This window comes from Ranitomeya variabilis, chromosome 1, assembly GCF_051348905.1.
Source record: "Ranitomeya variabilis isolate aRanVar5 chromosome 1, aRanVar5.hap1, whole genome shotgun sequence".
NCBI classification, from domain to species: Eukaryota; Metazoa; Chordata; class Amphibia; order Anura; family Dendrobatidae; genus Ranitomeya; species Ranitomeya variabilis.
Window position 1 is genome coordinate 803,412,765 of NC_135232.1, and position 18,788 is coordinate 803,431,552.

General features: G+C 42.9%; 1 protein-coding gene across 1 annotated transcript in view; it reads right to left on the minus strand.

Moving 5' to 3' along the window:
• LOC143769185 (uncharacterized) overlaps positions 1-18,788 on the minus strand; it is a 477,331-nt gene that overhangs the window by 280,385 nt on the left and 178,158 nt on the right. The window lies entirely within an intron of this gene.

Consider the following 18,788-nt stretch of genomic DNA (forward strand, 5'->3'; position numbering starts at 1 on the left):
TCTGAGGGTGAAAAGCAGATGAAAAAGACAAATCTATGCCCATCCTAGCACAGAATGCCCGCCAAAATCTAGACACAAATTGGGTACCTCTGTCAGAAACAATATTCTCAGGAATACCGTGCAATCGGACAACATTCTGAAAAAACAGAGGAACCAACTCAGAAGAAGAAGGCAACTTGGGCAGAGGAACCAAATGGACCATTTTAGAGAAACGGTCACAGACCACCCAGATGACAGACATCTTCTGGGAAACAGGCAGATCTGAAATAAAATCCATCGAGATGTGTGTCCAAGGCCTCTTAGGAATAGGCAAGGGCAACAGCAGTCCGCTAGCCCGAGAACTACAAGACTTGGCCCGAGCACAAACGTCACATGACTGCACAAAGACTCGCACATCTCGTGACAGGGAAGGCCACCAGAAGGATCTTGCCACCAAATCCCTGGTACCAAAAATTCCGGGATGACCTGCCAATGCAGAAGAATGTACCTCAGAGATGACTCTGCTGGTCCAATCATCCGGAACAAACAGTCTATCAGGCGGACAACGATCCGGTCTATCCGCCTGAAACTCTTGCAAGGACCGCCGCAGATCAGGAGAAACGGCCGACAAAATTACTCCCTCCCTAAGGATACCTGTGGGTTCAGAATTACCAGGAGAGTCCGGGTCAAAACTCCTAGAAAGGGCATCTGCCTTAACATTCTTAGAACCCGGTAGGTATGACACCACAAAATTAAAGCGAGAAAAAAATAAAGACCAGCGCGCCTGTCTAGGATTCAGGCGTCTGGCAGTCTCAAGATAAATCAAATTTTTGTGGTCAGTCAATACCACCACCTGATGCCTAGCCCCCTCGAGCCAATGGCGCCACTCCTCAAACGCCCACTTCATGGCCAAAAGCTCCCGATTCCCAACATCATAATTCCGCTCTGCGGGCGAAAATTTGCGAGAAAAGAAGGCACAAGGCCTAATGACGGAGCAGTCGGAACCTTTCTGCGACAACACTGCCCCAGCTCCGATCTCCGAAGCGTCAACCTCAACCTGAAAAGGCAGATTCACATCAGGCTGACGCAACACAGGGGCAGAGGCAAAACGGCGCTTAAGCTCCTGAAAGGCCTCTACAGCATGAGGGGACCAATTAGCAACATCAGCGCCTTGTCTGGTCAAATCAGTCAGTGGTTTAACGACATCCGAAAAACCAGCAATAAATCGGCGGTAAAAGTTGGCAAAGCCCAAAAATCTCTGAAGACCCTTAAGAGAGGAGGGCTGAGTCCAGTCACAAATAGCTTGCACCTTGACGGGATCCATCTCAATGGAGGAGGGAGAAAAAATATACCCCAAAAAGGAAATTTTCTGGACCCCAAAAACGCACTTAGACCCCTTCACACATAAAGAATTAGACCGCAGAACCTGAAAAACTCTCCTGACCTGCTGGACATGAGAGTCCCAGTCATCAGAAAAAATCAGAATATCATCCAGATATATTATCATAAATTTATCCAGAAAATCGCGGAAAATATCATGCATAAAAGACTGGAAAACTGAAGGGGCATTAGAAAGACCAAAAGGCATGACCAAATACTCAAAGTGGCCCTCGGGCGTATTAAATGCGGTCTTCCACTCATCCCCCTGCCTGATCCGCACCAAATTATACGCCCCACGAAGATCAATTTTAGAGAACCACTTAGCACCCTCTATACGAGCAAACAAATCAGTAAGCAATGGCAATGGGTATTGATACTTAACAGTGATCTTATTCAGAAGCCGATAATCAATACATGGTCTCAAAGAGCCGTCTTTCTTTGAGACAAAGAAAAACCCAGCTCCCAAGGGAGAAGAAGATGGACGAATATGTCCCTTTTCCAAAGACTCCTTTATATATTCCCGCATAGCAGCATGTTCCGGCACAGACAGATTAAACAAACGACCCTTGGGATATTTACAACCCGGTATCAAATCTATGGCACAATCGCACTCACGGTGCGGAGGTAACGACCCAAGCTTGGGTTCGTCAAAGACATCTTGATAATCAGAGAGGAACTCAGGGACTTCAGAGGGAATGGACGACGAAATAGAAACCAAAGGTAAGTCCCCATGAATACCCTTACATCCCCAGCTCAACACAGACATTGCTCTCCAGTCCAAGACTGGGTTGTGAGACTGCAACCATGGCAATCCCAGTACCAAATCGTCATGTAAATTATACAGCACCAGGAAACGAATAATCTCCTGGTGATCCGGATTGATACGCATGGTTACTTGTGTCCAGTATTGTGGTTTATTATTAGCCAATGGGGTGGAGTCAATCCCCTTCAGAGGAATAAGAGTCTCCAAAGGCTCTAAATCAAAACCACAACGATTGGCAAAGGACCAATCCATAAGACTCAGAGCGGCGCCAGAGTCAACATAGGCGTCCGTGGCAATGGATGACAAAGAGCAAATCAGGGTTACAGACAAAATAAACTTAGACTGAATGGTGCCAATGGAAACAGACTTATCAAGCTTCTTTGTACGCCTAGAGCATGCTGATATAACATGAGTAGAATCCCCACAATAGAAACACAATCCATTCTTCCGTCTAAAATTCTGTCGCTCGCTCCTGGACAGAATTCTATCACACTGCATACTTTCTGGCGTCTTTTCCATAGACACCGCCAGATGGTGCACCGGTTTGCGCTCCCGCAGACGCCTATCAATCTGAATAGCCATAGTCATGGACTCATTCAGACCTGCAGGCACAGGGAACCCCACCATAACATCCTTAACGGCATCAGAGAGACCTTCTCTGAAAGTTGCCGCCAAGGCGCACTCATTCCACTGAGTAAGCACAGACCATTTACGGAATTTTTGGCAGAAAACTTCAGCTTCGTCTTGCCCCTGAGATAGTGCCATCAAAGTTTTTTCTGCCTGAAGTTCCAAATGAGGTTCCTCATAAAGCAAGCCCAAGGCCAGAAAAAACGCATCCACATCGCGTAACGCAGGATCCCCTGCTGGCAATGAGAAGGCCCAATCTTGAGGGTCACCCCTGAGCAAGGAAATCACAATCCTAACCTGCTGAGCAGGGTCTCCAGCTGAACGAGACTTCAGGGACAAATAAAGCTTACAATTATTTCGGAAATTCTGGAAGCTAGCTCTATTCCCTGTGAAGAACTCCGGCAAAGGAATTCTCGGCTCAGATACCGGAGCATGTACCACAAAATCTTGTAAATTTTGTACTTTCGTGATGAGATTATTCAAACCCGCAGTTACACTCTGGAGATCCATTATTGTCAGGTGCACACAGAGCCATACAGAGATTAGGAGGAGAGAGAGAAAAAAGACTGCAGCAAGGCAGACTGGAGGAAAAAAAAAAAAAAAAAAAAAAAAAAAAAAAAATTCCAGCAGACTTCTTATAACTCTCCTTTCTCAACCTGGGTCTTTAACACTTTTGTGGCCGGTCAAACTGTCATGATCTCTGCAGGCAGAGATCATAGCAAGCCTATAGAGGGACAAGCTCTCGGAAGATGGAACTATACTGACCATGAACTAAGCCTGCCGCGCAACTAGAAATAGCCAGGTAGCATTTCCTATTTATCGCTAGATGCCCAGCTCTGGCCTAAGACCTAAATAGCTAGCAGAGGGAAATATAAGACCTGGCTCACCTCTAGAGAAATATTCCAAAGAAGACAGTAGCCCCCCACATATAATGACGGTGAGTTCAGATGAAACAACAAACGCAGCAGGAAAATAGTCTTAGCAAATTTGAGGTCCGCTTACTAGATAGCAGAAGACAGATAGTATACTTTCATGGTCAGCAGAAAAACACTAACAAAACACCATCCAGAGATTACCTTAAACTCTGGCATTAACTCATAACGCCAGAGTAGCAATCCCTGATCAACGAGAGCTTTCCAGACACAGTAACAAAACTTCAGCTGTGAACTGGAACAAATAGGCAAAACAAAACATGGACAAAAGTCCAACTTATCTAGTAGTAGTCTAGAAGCAGGAACAAGCACTGAGAGGCATCAGATAACATTGTTGACCGGCAAGAAACCACCAGAGAAATGAGCTTAAATAGCGACACCCACTACTGATGGAACCAGGTGAAACAGGAAAGAGGATGACAAGTCCAATTCCACAAGCGGCCACCGGGGGAGCCCAGAATCCAAATTCACAACACATAAGCCTCTATAGGAACAAGCTCTTGGAAGATGTAACTGTACTGACCATGAACTAAACCTACCGCATCATCTAGAAGTAGCCAGGTAGCATGTCCTACTTTTTATCCCTATATGCCCAGCGCCGGCCGGAGAACTAAATAATGCTAGCAGAGGGAAATATAAGACCTGACTCACCTCTAGAGAAATGCCCAAAAGGAGACAGAAGCCCCCCACATATATTGGCGGTGATATGAGATGAAACAACAAACGCAGCAGGAAAATAGTTTTAGCAAATTTGAGGTCCGCTTTCTAGATAGCAGAAGACAGAAAGCATACTTTCATGGTCAGTAGAAAACCCTAACAAAACACATCCAGAAATTACTTTAGGACTCTGGCATTAACTCATAATACCAGAGTGGCAATTCCTGATCAACAAGAGCTTTCCAGACACAGTAACGAAACTGCAGCTGTGAACTGGAACCAAAATACAAAAACAAAACATGGACGAATGTCCAACTTATCTAGTAGATGTCTGGGAGCAGGAACAAGCACAGAGAGGCTTCTGATAACATTGTTGACCGGCAAGCATCTAACAGAGAAGCCAGGTTATATAGCGACACCCAGATCTAATCAGAACAGGTGAACAGGGAAGATGATGTCACAAGTTCAATTCCACCAGTAGCCACCGGGGGAGCCCAGAATCCAAATTCACAACAGTACCCCCCCCTCAAGGAGGGGGCACCGAACCCTCACCAGAACCACCAGGGCGATCAGGATGGGCCCTATGAAAGGCACGAACCAGATCAGAGGCATGAACATCAGATGCAGTGACCCAAGAATTATCCTCCTGGCCGTATCCCTTCCACTTGACCAGATACTGGAGTCTCCGTCTGGAAACACGGGAGTCTAGGATTTTTTCCACAACGTACTCCAACTCACCCTCAACCAACACCGGAGCAGGAGGCTCAACGGAAGGCACAACCGGTGCCTCATACCTGCGCAATAACGACCGATGAAAAACGTTATGAATAGAAAAGGATGCAGGGAGGTCCAAACGGAAGGAAACAGGGTTAAGAATCTCCAATATTTTATACGGACCGATGAACCGAGGCTTAAACTTAGGAGATGAGACCCTCATAGGGACAAAACGAGAAGACAACCACACCAAATCTCCAACACAAAGCCGAGGACCAACACGACGGTGACGGTTGGCAAAAAGCTGAGTCTTCTCCTGGGACAACTTTAAATTGTCCATCACCTGCCCCCAGATATGATGCAATCTCTCCACCACCGCATCCACTCCAGGACAATCCGAGGATTCCATCTGACCGGAGGAAAATCGAGGATGGAACCCCGAATTACAGAAAAACGGGGAAACCAAGGTGGCAGAGCTGGCCCGATTATTGAGGGCGAACTCCGCCAATGGCAAAAAAGCAACCCAATCATCCTGGTCAGCAGACACAAAACACCTCAGATATGTCTCCAGGGTCTGATTAGTCCGCTCGGTCTGGCCATTAGTCTGAGGGTGAAAAGCAGACGAAAAAGACAAATCTATGCCCATCCTAGCACAAAATGCCCGCCAAAATCCAGACACAAATTGGGTTCCTCTGTCAGAAACGATATTCTCAGGAATACCATGCAAACGAACAACATTTTGAAAAAACAGGGGCACCAACTCGGAAGAAGAAGGCAATTTGGGCAGGGGAACCAAATGAACCATCTTAGAAAAACGGTCACACACCACCCAGATGACAGACATCTTCTGAGAAACAGGCAGATCTGAAATAAAATCCATCGAGATGTGTGTCCAAGGCCTCTTAGGAATAGGCAAGGGCAACAATAATCCACTAGCCCGAGAACAACAAGGCTTGGCCCGAGCACAAACGTCACAAGACTGCACAAAGCCTCGCACATCTCGTGACAGGGAAGGCCACCAGAAGGATCTTGCCACCAAATCCCTGGTACCAAAAATTCCAGGATGACCTGCCAACGCAGAAGAATGCACCTCAGAGATGACTTTACTGGTCCAATCATCAGGAACAAACAGCCTATCAGGCGGACAACGATCCGGTCTATCCGCCTGAAACTCCTGCAAGGCCCGCCGCAGGTCTGGAGAAACGGCTGACAAGATAACTCCCTCCTTAAGAATACCTGTGGGGTCAGAGTTGCCAGGTGAATCAGGCTCAAAACTCCTAGAAAGGGCATCCGCCTTAACATTCTTAGAACCTGGTAGGTACGATACCACAAAATTAAACCGAGAAAAAAATAATGACCAGCGCGCCTGTCTAGGATTCAGGCGCCTGGCGGTCTCAAGATAAATCAAATTTTTGTGGTCAGTCAATACCACCACCTGATGTCTGGCCCCCTCGAGCCAATGGCGCCACTCCTCAAACGCCCACTTCATGGCCAAAAGCTCCCGATTCCCAACATCATAATTCCGCTCAGCGGGCGAAAATTTACGGGAAAAGAAGGCACAAGGCCTCATCACGGCGCAGTCAGAACTTTTCTGCGACAACACTGCCCCAGCTCCGATCTCAGAAGCGTCGACCTCAACCTGAAAAGGAAGAGTCACATCAGGCTGACGCAACACAGGGGCAGAAGAAAAACGGCGCTTAAGCTCCTGAAAGGCCTCCACAGCATCAGGGGACCAATTAGCAACATCAGCACCCTGTCTAGTCAAATCGGTCAATGGCTTAACGACATCCGAAAAACCAGAAATAAATCGACGATAAAAGTTGGCAAAGCCCAAAAATTTCTGAAGACTTTTAAGAGAAGAGGGCTGCGTCCAATCACAAATAGCTTGAACCTTAACAGGATCCATCTCAATGGAAGAGGGAGAAAAAATATATCCCAAAAAGGAAATTCTCTGAACCCCAAAAACGCACTTAGAACCCTTGACACACAGAGAATTAGACCGCAAAACCTGAAAAACCCTCTTAACTTGCCGGACATGAGAGTCCCAGTCATCCGAAAAAATCAGAATATCATCCAGATACACTATCATAAATTTATCCAAAAAATCGCGGAAAATATCATGCATAAAGGACTGGAAGACTGAAGGGGCATTAGAAAGACCAAAAGGCATCACCAAATACTCAAAGTGGCCCTCGGGCGTATTAAATGCGGTTTTCCACTCATCCCCCTGCCTGATCCGCACCAAATTATACGCCCCACGGAGATCAATCTTAGAGAACCACTTGGCCCCCTTTATGCGAGCAAACAAATCAGTCAGCAACGGCAATGGGTATTGATATTTAACCGTGATTTTATTCAAAAGCCGATAATCAATACATGGTCTCAAAGAGCCGTCTTTTTTTGACACAAAGAAAAAACCGGCTCCTAAGGGAGATGACGATGGACGAATATGTCCCTTTTCCAAGGACTCCTTTATATATTCTCGCATAGCAGTATGTTCAGGCACAGACAGATTAAATAAACGACCCTTTGGGTATTTACTACCCGGAATTAAATCTATAGCACAATCGCACTCACGGTGCGGAGGTAGTGAACCCAGCTTGGGTTCTTCAAAGACGTCACGATAATCAGACAGGAACTCAGGGATTTCAGAGGGAATAGATGATGAAATGGACACCAAAGGTACGTCCCCATGAGTCCCCTTACATCCCCAGCTCAACACAGACATAGCTCTCCAGTCAAGGACTGGGTTGTGAGACTGCAGCCATGGCAATCCCAGCACCAAATCCTCATGTAGATTATACAGCACTAGAAAACGAATAGTCTCCTGGTGATCCGGATTAATACACATAGTCACTTGTGTCCAGTATTGTGGTTTATTATTAGCCAATGGGGTGGAGTCAATCCCCTTCAGAGGAATAAAAGTTTCCAAAGGCTCTAAATCATACCCACAACGATTGGCAAAGGACCAATCCATAAGACTCAAAGCGGCGCCAGAGTCGATATAGGCGTCAGTAGTAATAGATGACAAAGAGCAAATCAGGGTCACAGACAAAATAAATTTAGACTGTAAAGTGCCAATGGAAACGGATTTATCAAGCTTTTTAGTGCGCTTAGAGCATGCTGATATAACATGAGTAGAATCCCCACAATAGAAACACAACCCATTTTTCCGTCTAAAATTCTGCCGCTCGCTTCTGGACAGAATTCTATCACACTGCATGCTTTCTGGCGTCTTCTCAGTGGACACCGCCAGATGGTGCACTGGTTTGCGCTCCCGCAGACGCCTATCGATCTGAATGGCCATTGTCATGGACTCATTCAGACCCGCAGGCACAGGGAACCCCACCATAACATCCTTAATGGCATCAGAGAGACCCTCTCTGAAAGTAGCCGCCAAGGCACACTCATTCCACTGAGTAAGCACAGACCATTTACGGAATCTTTGGCAGTAAATTTCAGCTTCATCTTGCCCCTGCGATAGGGACATCAAAGTTTTTTCTGCCTGAAGTTCCAAATGAGGTTCCTCATACAGCAAGCCCAAGGCCAAAAAAAACGCATCCACATTGCGCAACGCAGGATCCCCTGGTGCCAATGCAAAAGCCCAGTCTTGAGGGTCGCCGCGGAGCAAGGAAATCACAATCCCAACCTGCTGTGCAGGGTCTCCAGCAGAACGAGATTTCAGGGACAAAAATAGCTTACAATTATTTCTAAAATTCTGAAAGCTAGATCTATTCCCTGAGAAGAATTCTGGCAAAGGAATTCTCGGCTCAGATACCGGAGCATGAATAATAAAATCTTGCAAATTTTGTACTTTCGTGGTGAGATTATTCAAACCTGCAGTTACACTCTGAAGATCCATTATTAACAGGTGAACACAAAGCCATTCAAAGATTATAAGGAGAGAGAAAAAAAAGAAAGACTGCAGCATAGACAGACTGGCAAGTGATCCAATTAAGAGCACAGAGAAAAAAAAAAAAAAAAAAAAAACTCTCAGCAGACTTCTTATTTCTCTCCTTTCTCAGCCAAGGATTTTAACCCTTTAGTGGGCCGGTCAAACTGTCATGATCTCCATGGCCAGAGAACTAGCATAAGCCTCTATAGGAACAAGCTCTTGGAAGATGTAACTGTACTGACCATGAACTAAACCTACCGCATCATCTAGAAGTAGCCAGGTAGCATGTCCTACTTTTTATCCCTATATGCCCAGCGCCGGCCGGAGAACTAAATAATGCTAGCAGAGGGAAATATAAGACCTGACTCACCTCTAGAGAAATGCCCAAAAGGAGACAGAAGCCCCCCACATATATTGGCGGTGATATGAGATGAAACAACAAACGCAGCAGGAAAATAGTTTTAGCAAATTTGAGGTCCGCTTTCTAGATAGCAGAAGACAGAAAGCATACTTTCATGGTCAGTAGAAAACCCTAACAAAACACATCCAGAAATTACTTTAGGACTCTGGCATTAACTCATAATACCAGAGTGGCAATTCCTGATCAACAAGAGCTTTCCAGACACAGTAACGAAACTGCAGCTGTGAACTGGAACCAAAATACAAAAACAAAACATGGACGAATGTCCAACTTATCTAGTAGATGTCTGGGAGCAGGAACAAGCACAGAGAGGCTTCTGATAACATTGTTGACCGGCAAGCATCTAACAGAGAAGCCAGGTTATATAGCGACACCCAGATCTAATCAGAACAGGTGAACAGGGAAGATGATGTCACAAGTTCAATTCCACCAGTAGCCACCGGGGGAGCCCAGAATCCAAATTCACAACACTGTACACTGTATACCATCTACAGAGCTCCTATGTATAATGTCACAGGTGATCCCTGTAGTACCTGCACACTGACACCATATACAGAGCTCCTGTGTATAATATCATTGTTGTTCCCTGTATTATCTATACACTGATACTATATACAGAGCTCTTGTAAATAATTTGTTTAATGTCACCAGTGATCACTGTATTACCTATACACTATGTATAATGTCACCATTGATCCCTGTATTACCTGTACACTGACACTATATACAGAGCTCCTATGTATAATGTCACTTGTGATCCCTGTATTAACTGTCACTAGACACTATATGCACAGCTCCTTTGTATAATGTCACTGTGATCTCTGTATTGCCTGTACACTGACATTACATACAGAGCTCTTGTGTATAACGGCACTTATGGTAATATTAGTATTGTGGTTTTTATTCATTATCAGTATTGTAGTACTCTGTCACTATGTGGTGGAATATGTGGTCTGATCACAGTCTGGCATTATTTGTCCTCTGCATGTGGTATTATTCAGTCACTATGTGGTGGTAACATGAGGTCTGGTCATGGTGTAGCGCTATTTGTCCCTTGTATGTGGTATTATTATAACCTCTTTTAACCAAAGAAGCTCTTTAATGGAAACTCCTGTAATTGTACATCCCTGTTATGGTATGCACACAGTAGACATACAAGAGCCTCCTGTGTTTTACAGTCGATGCTCCTCTATAACGGGGATAATAGCAAACATGTATTTGCATATACTGTAGCTGTAGGGTGGGACCCTACGGTCAATTCACCCTGTGGACCCCAGACACCCCAGTCTATCCCTGAATGCATCACACCATTTCAAACAAACTACATGAATTATAAAGGTGATTATATTTTGATTTTAACCCCTTACCGACCTCCGCCGTACTATTACTGTGGAGGTCGGATCCTCTACTTTGATGTGGGCTCCAGCGGTAAGCCCGCATCAAAGCTGGGACATTTCAGCTGTTTTAAAGAGCTGACATGTGCCCGCAATAGCGGTGAAATCGTGATTCACCCGCCGCTATTAACTAGTTAAATGCCGCTGTCAAATGCTGACAGCGGCATTTAACCGGCGCTTCAGGCCATCGGGCCGGAAATGCGCGCATCACCAACCCCCCGTCATGTGATCGGGGGTCAGCGATGCGTCGGCATTGTAACGAGAGGTCTCCTTGAGACCTCTATAGTTACTGATGCCGGCTTGCTGTGGTCGGGGCTCATACCAAGCCTGCAATTCAGCTACATAGGAGCGATCTGATGATCGCTGCTATGTAGCAGAGCCAATCAAACTATGCCAGCTTCTAGCCTCCCATGGAGGCTATTGAAGCATGGCAAAAGTAAAAAAAAAGTTTAAAAAGTTTTAAAAAATATGAAAAAAATAAAAAAATATAAAAGTTTAAATCACCCCCCTTTCGCCCCATTCAAAATAAAACAATAATAATAAAAAAAACTTACACATATTTGGTATTGCCGAGTTCAGAATCGCCTGATCTATCAACTAAAAAAAGCATTAACCTGATCGCTAAACAGCGTAGCGAGAAAAAAATTAGAAACGCCAGAATTACTTTTTTTTGTCGCTGCGACATTGCATTAAAATGCAATAATGGGCGATCAAAAGAACATATCTGAACCAAAATGGTATCATTAAAAACGTCAGCTCAGCGTGCAAAAAATAAGCCCTCACCCAACCCGATATCATGAAAAATGGAGACGCTACAGGTATTGGAAAATTGCGCAATTTTTTTTTTTATGCAAAGTTTGGAATTTTTTTTTACCACTTAGATAGAACGTAACCTAGACATGTTTGGTGTCTATGAACTCAAAATGACCTGGAGAATCATAATGGCAGGTCAGTTTTAGCATTTAGTGAACCTAGCAAAAAAGCCAAACAAAAAGCAAGTGTGGGATTGCAAGGGCAAGGTCTTGAAGGGGTTAAGGTGAATTTTCAATTGCACATTTCACATTGTTTTTTAGAATTTATGTCTGCAACTCTTTGAACAAGAAGCATATGTTGTTTATTCCAATTGCTACTTTGAGCTTTATTAATAATTACTAACCATTAATTGTTAAGTTATGCTTTAGAGAAAATATCCACAATCTGTATATATTCTTTTGTAGCTTATGGCCAATGTTAAGTTGAAAACTTTAGTACTACTGTATTTAACTTAACTGATCAGCCATAAATATAAATGAGATATGTAATTATTTCGACTTTAATGACAACAGGTTCCCTGGTTCTATTGTATTTGTACATTGCCCTTTCACACATGAATATGTGGCGACACTTGCAGCAAACATTTCCCTCCCCTTCGTTTAACAAACTTTTGACTCTGACCACATATTACCACCACATAGTGACCATATAATACCACATACAGAGGACAAATACTGCCACACTGTGACTAGGCCAAAATTCCTCCAGAGCGTTGGAAAACATAAATTGCCAGTTATCGCAAATGCTTTACTGCAGATGTTGCTGCTAAGGGTGGCCCAACCAGTTATTAGGTTTATGGTGCAATCACTTTTTCACACAGGGCCCTGTACGTTTTGATTTATTTTTCCTTGAATAATAAAGACCCTCATTTAAAAACTGCATTTTGTGTTCACTTGTGTTTTCTTTGTCTAATATTTAAAATTGGTGATCTGAAACATTTCAGTGTGACAAACATGCAAAAGAATAGGAAATCAGGAAGGGGACAAATACTTCTTCACACCTCTCTATCTTTCATCTACAGTATCTCATATCTATCTATCTCAGAAAATTATTTTAATTAAATTCCGCTGTTTTGTCAAATTTTGTTTTTTTTAAGTTTTCCACAATCAATATTTAAACCCCTTAACCCCCGGGCCATTTTTGCGTTTTAATTTTTTGCTCCCCTTCTTCCTAGAACCAAAATGGCCATGTGAGGGCTTGTTTTTTGCAGGTCAAGTTGTACTTTTGAACGACACCATTGGTTTTAATATATCGTTTAATAGAAAACAGGAAAAAAATTCAAAGTGCGTTGAAATTGCAAAAAAGGTGCAATTCCATTTGTTTGTTTTTTTACCATGTTCACTAAATGCTAAAACTGACCTGTCATTATGATTCTCCAGGTTATTACAAGTTCATAGACACCAAAAATGTCTAGGTTCTTTTTTATTTAAGTGGTGAAAAAAAAGTCCAAAATTTGGTAAAAAAATAAAAATTCCGCCATTTTCCGAGATCTTTAGCGTCACTATTTTTTGTGATTTGGGGCTGGATGTTTTTACTGATACCATTTTGGTGTAGATACAATCTTTTGATAGCCCGTTATTGCATTTTATTGCAATGTAGCGGCAACAAAAAAAAAATGTAATTCTGATGTTTTGACTTTTTTTCTCATTACGCCGTTTAGCAATCAGGTTAATTCTTTTTTTTATTGATAGATGGGGCGTTTCAGAATGTGGCAATACCAAATATGTGTATGTTTGATTTTTTTTTTAATTGTTTTATTTTGAATGGGGCAAAAGGCTGGTGATTTAAACTTTTAAATTTTTTTACATTTTTTAACCCCTTAAGCCCCGAGGGTGGTTTGCACGTTAATGACCGGGCCAATTTTTACAATTCTGACCACTGTCCCTTTATGAGGTTATAACTCTGGAACGCTTCAACGGATCTTGGCGATTCTGACATTGTTTTCTCGTGACATATTGTACTTCATGTTAGTGGTAAAATTTCTTTGATATAACTTGCGTTTATTTGTGAAAAAAACGAATATTTGGCGAAAATTTTGAAAATTTCGCAATTTTCCAACTTTGAATTTTTATGCCCTTAAATCACAGACATATGTCACACAAAATACTTAATAAATAACATTTCCCACATGTCTACTTTACATCAGCACAATTTTGGAACCAAAATTTTTTTTTGTGACGGAGTTATAAGGGTTAAAAGTTGACCAGCAATTTCTCATTTTTACAACACCATTTTTTTTTAGGGACCACATCTCATTTGAAGTCATTTTGAGGGGTCTATATGATAGAAAATAACCACGTGTGACACCATTCTAAAAACTGCACCCCTCAAGGTACTCAAAACCACTTTCAAGAAGTTTATTAACCCTTCAGGTGTTTCACAGGAATTTTTGGAATGTTTAAATAAAAATGAACATTTAACTTTTTTTCACACAAAATTTATTTCAGCTCCAATTTGTTTTATTTTACCAAGGGTAACAGGAGAAAATAGACCCCAAAAGTTGTTGTACAATTTGTCCTGAGTACGCTGATACCCCATATGTGGGGGTAAACCACAGTTTGGGCGCATGGCAGAGCTTGGAAGCAAAGGAGCGCCATTTGACTTTTCAATGCAAAATTGACTGGAATTGAGATGGGACGCCATGTTGCATTTGGAGAGCCCCTGATGTGCCTAAACATTGAAACCCCCCACAAGTGACACCATTTTGGAAAGTAGACCCCCTAAGGAACTTATCTAGATGTGTGGTGAGCACTTTGACCCAACAAGTGCTTTACAGAAGTTTATAATGCAGAGCCGTAAAAATAAAAAATCATATTTTTTCACAAAAATTATATTTTCACCCCCAATTTTTTATTTTCCCAAGGGTGAGAGAAGAAATTGGACCCCAAACATTGTTGTGCAATTTGTCCTGAGTACGCTGATACCCCATATGTGGGTGTAAACCATTGTTTGGGCGCAGGGCAGAGCTCGGAAGGGAAGGAGCGCCATTTGACTTTTCAATGCAAAATTGACTGGAATTGAGATGGGACGCCATGTTGCATTTAGAGAGCCCTTGATGTGCCTAAACATTGAAACCCCTAACAAGTGACACCATTTTGGAAAGTAGACCCCCTAAGGAACTTATCTAGATGTGTGGTGAGCACTTTGACCCAACAAGTGCTTTACAGAAGTTTATAATGCAGAGCCGTAAAAATAAAAAATCATATTTTTTCACAAAAATGATCTTTTCACCCCCAATTTTTTATTTTCCCAAGGGTAAGAGAAGAAATTGGACCCCAAAAATTGTTGTGCAATTTGTCCTGAGTACACTGATACCCCATATGTGGGTGTAAACCATTGTTTGGGCGCAGGGCAGAGCTCAGAAGGGAAGGAGCGCCATTTGACTTTTCAATGCAAAATTGACTGGAATTGAGATGGGACGCCATGTTGCGTTTGGAGAGCCCCTAATGTGCCTAAACATTGAAACCCCCCACGAGTGACACCATTTTGGAAAGTAGACCCCTTAAGGAACTTATCTAGATGTGTGTTGAGCACTTTGACCCAACAAGTGCTTCACAGAAGTTTATAATGCAGAGCCGTAAAAATAAAAAATCATATTTTTTCACAAAAATGATCTTTTCACCCCCATTTTTTTATTTCCCCAAGGGTAAGAGAAGAAATTAGACCACAAAAGTTGTTGTGCAATTTGTCCTGAGTACGACGATACCCCATATGTGGGTGTAAACCATTGTTTGGGCGCATAGCAGAGCTCAGAAGGGAAGAAGCGCTATTTTACTTTTCAATGCAAAATTGACTGGAATTAAGATGGGATGCCATGTTGCGTTTGGAGAGCCCCTGATGTGCCTAAAAATTAAACCCCCCCACAAGTGACACCATTTTGGAAAGTAGACCCCCTAAGGAACTTATCTAGATGTGTTTTGAGAGCTTTGAACCCCCAAGTGTTTCACTACAGTTTATAACGCAGAGCCGTGAAAATAAAAATTATTTTTTTTTTTCACAAAAATGATTTTTTAGCCCCCAGTTTTGTATTTTCACAAGGGTATCAGGATAAATTGGACCCCAAAAGTTGTTGTCCAATTTGTCTGGAGTACGCTGATACCCCATTTGTGGGGAGGGACCACTGTTTGGGCGCATGACAGAGCTCGGAAGGGAAGGAGCGCCATTTGGAATGCAGACTTAAATGGATTGGTCTGCAGGCGTCACGTTGCATTTGCAGAGCCCCTGATGTACCCAAACAGTACAAACCCCCCACAAGTGACCCCATATTGGAAACTAGACCCCCCAAGGAACTTATCTAGATGTGTTGTGAGAACTTTGAACCCCCAAGTGTTTCACTACAGTTTATAACGCAGAGCCGTGAAAATAATTTTTTTTTTTTTTTTTCACAAAAATGAAATTTAGCCCCCAGTTTTGTATTTTCACAAGGGTATCAGGATAAATTGGACCCTAAAAGTTGTTGTCCAATTTGTCCTGAGTACGCTGATACCCCCTATGTGGGGGGGAACCACTGTTTGGGCGCATGACAGAGCTCGGAAGGGAAGGAGCGCCATTTGGAATTCAGACTTAAATGGATTGGTCTGCAGGCGTCACGTTGCATTTGCAGAGCCCCTGATGTACCCAAACAGTACAAACCCCCCACAAGTGACCCCATATTGGAAACTAGACCCCCCAAGGAACTTATCTAGATGTGTTGTGAGAACTTTGAACCCCCAAGTGTTTCACTACAGTTTATAACGCAGAGCCGTGAAAATAAAAATTATTTTTCTTTTTCACAAAAATGATTTTTTAGCCCCCAGTTTTGTATTTTCACAAGGGTATCAGGATAAATTGGACCCTAAAAGTTGTTGTCCAATTTGTCCTGAGTACGCTGATACCCCCTATGCGGGGGGGAACCACTGTTTGGGCGCATGACAGAGCTCGGAAGGGAAGGAGCGCCATTTGGAATGCAGACTTAAATGGATTGGTCTGCAGGCGTCACGTTGCATTTGCAGAGCCCCTGATGTACCCAAATAGTACAAACCCCCCACAAGTGACCCCATATTGGAAACTAGACCTCCCAAGGAACTTATCTAGATGTGTTGTGAGAACTTTGAACCCCCAAGTGTTTCACTACAGTTTACAACGCAGAGCCGTGAAAATAAAACATATTTTTTTTCCCACAAAAATGATTTTTAGCCCCCCAAATTTTTATTTTCCCAAGGATAACAAGAGAACTTGGACCCCAGAAGTTGTTGTTCAATTTGTCCCTAGTACGCTGATACCCCATATGTTGGGGTAAACCCCTTTTTGGACGCACGGGAGAGCTCGGAAGGGAAGGAGCACTGTTTTACTTTTTCAACGCAGAATTGACTGGAATTGAGATTGGACGCCATGTCGCATTTGGAGAGCCCCTGATGTGCCTGAACAGTGGAAACTCCCCAATTCTACCTGAAACCCTACCCCTAACCGTTTACTGAACATTTTCTGACAGTCATAAGTGCCACGTATATAAGTGCCACGTATATAAGTGCCACGTATTTAAGTGCCACGTATTTAAGTGCCACGTATTTAAGTGCCACGTATTTAAGTGCCACGTATTTCAGTGCCACGATATTTCAGTGCCACGATATTTCAGTGCCACGTATTTCAGTGCCACGTATTTCAGGCACTGAAAAATACGTGGCACGTAAATACGTGGCACGTAAATACGTGGCACTTAAATACGTGGCACTTAAATACGTGGCACTTAAATACGTGGCACTTAAATACGTGGCACTTATATACGTGGCCACTGAAATATCATGGCACTTATATACGTATATAAACGTATATTTCAGTGCCACGTATTTCAGTGCCACGTATTTCAGGTTAGGGGTAGGGTTAGGGGTAGGGTTAGGGTTTTTTGTTTTTTTCTTGTTTTCTTGTGTTTTTCTATAAAAACGCATGCGTTTTACCGCGTTTACATGCATTTTTTCACACATGCGGTTTTTTTAAAAAACGCATGCAGATAAAAACGCAAGTGTGAAACCAGACTAAAAGACGCTTTTTATAGCAAAAAAGTTTTTGCGTCTCCACATTTTGAGACCTATAATTTTTCCACATTTTGGTCCACAGAGTCATGTGAGGTCTTGTTTTTTGCGGGACGAGTTGACGTTTTTATTGGTAACATTTTCGGACACGTGACCATTTTTATCACTTTTTATTCCGATTTTTGTGAGGCAGAATAACCAAAAACCAGCTATTCATGAATTTCTTTTGGGAGAGGCGTTTATACCGTTCTGCGCTTGGTAAAATTGATAAAGCAGTTTTATTCGTCGGGTCAGTACGATTACAGCGATACCTCATTTATATCATTTTTTTATGTTTTGACGCTTTTATACGATAAAAACTATTTTATAGAAAAAATAATTATTTTGGTATCGCTTTATTCTGAGGACTATAACTTTTTTATTTTTTTGCTGATGATGCTGTATGGCGGCTCGTTTTTTGCGGGACAAGATGACGTTTTCAGCGGTAACATGGTTATTTATATCCGTCTTTTTGATCGCGTGTTATTCCACTTTTTGTTCGGCGGTATGGTAATAAAGCGTTGTTTTTTGCCTCGTTTTTTTTTTTTTTTTCTTACGGTGTTTACTGAAGGGGTTAACTAGTGGGCCAGTTTTATAGGTTGGGTCGTTACGGACGCGGCGATACTAAATATGTGTACTTTTATTGTTTTTGTTTGTTTTTTTTAGATAAAGAAATGTATTTATGGGAATAATATTTTTTTTTTTATTATTATTTATTTAGGAATTATTATTTTTTTTTTTTACACATGTGGAAATTTTTTTTTTTACTTTTTTACTTTGTCCCAGGGGGGGACATCACAGATCGCAGATCTGATAGTGTGCACAGCACTCTATCAGATCCGCGATCATACTTTCATCGGAGCAGGCTGCAGCTTTCATCTGCAGCCTGCTCCGACCCGGAAGTGCTCCCTGCAGGACCCGGATACAGCCCCTCGGCCATTTTGGATCCGGGGCCTGCAGGGAGAAGACGTTCGGTACGAGGTGAGTACATCACCTTGTACCGATCGTCTCAGGGAAGCCCGCAGGGAGCCCCCTCCCTGCGCGATGCTTCCCTGTACCGCCGGTACACCGCGATCATGTTTGATCGCGGTGTGCCGGGGGTTAATGTGCCGGGGGCGGTCCGTGACCGCTCCTGGCACATAGTGCCGGATGTCAGCTGCGATATG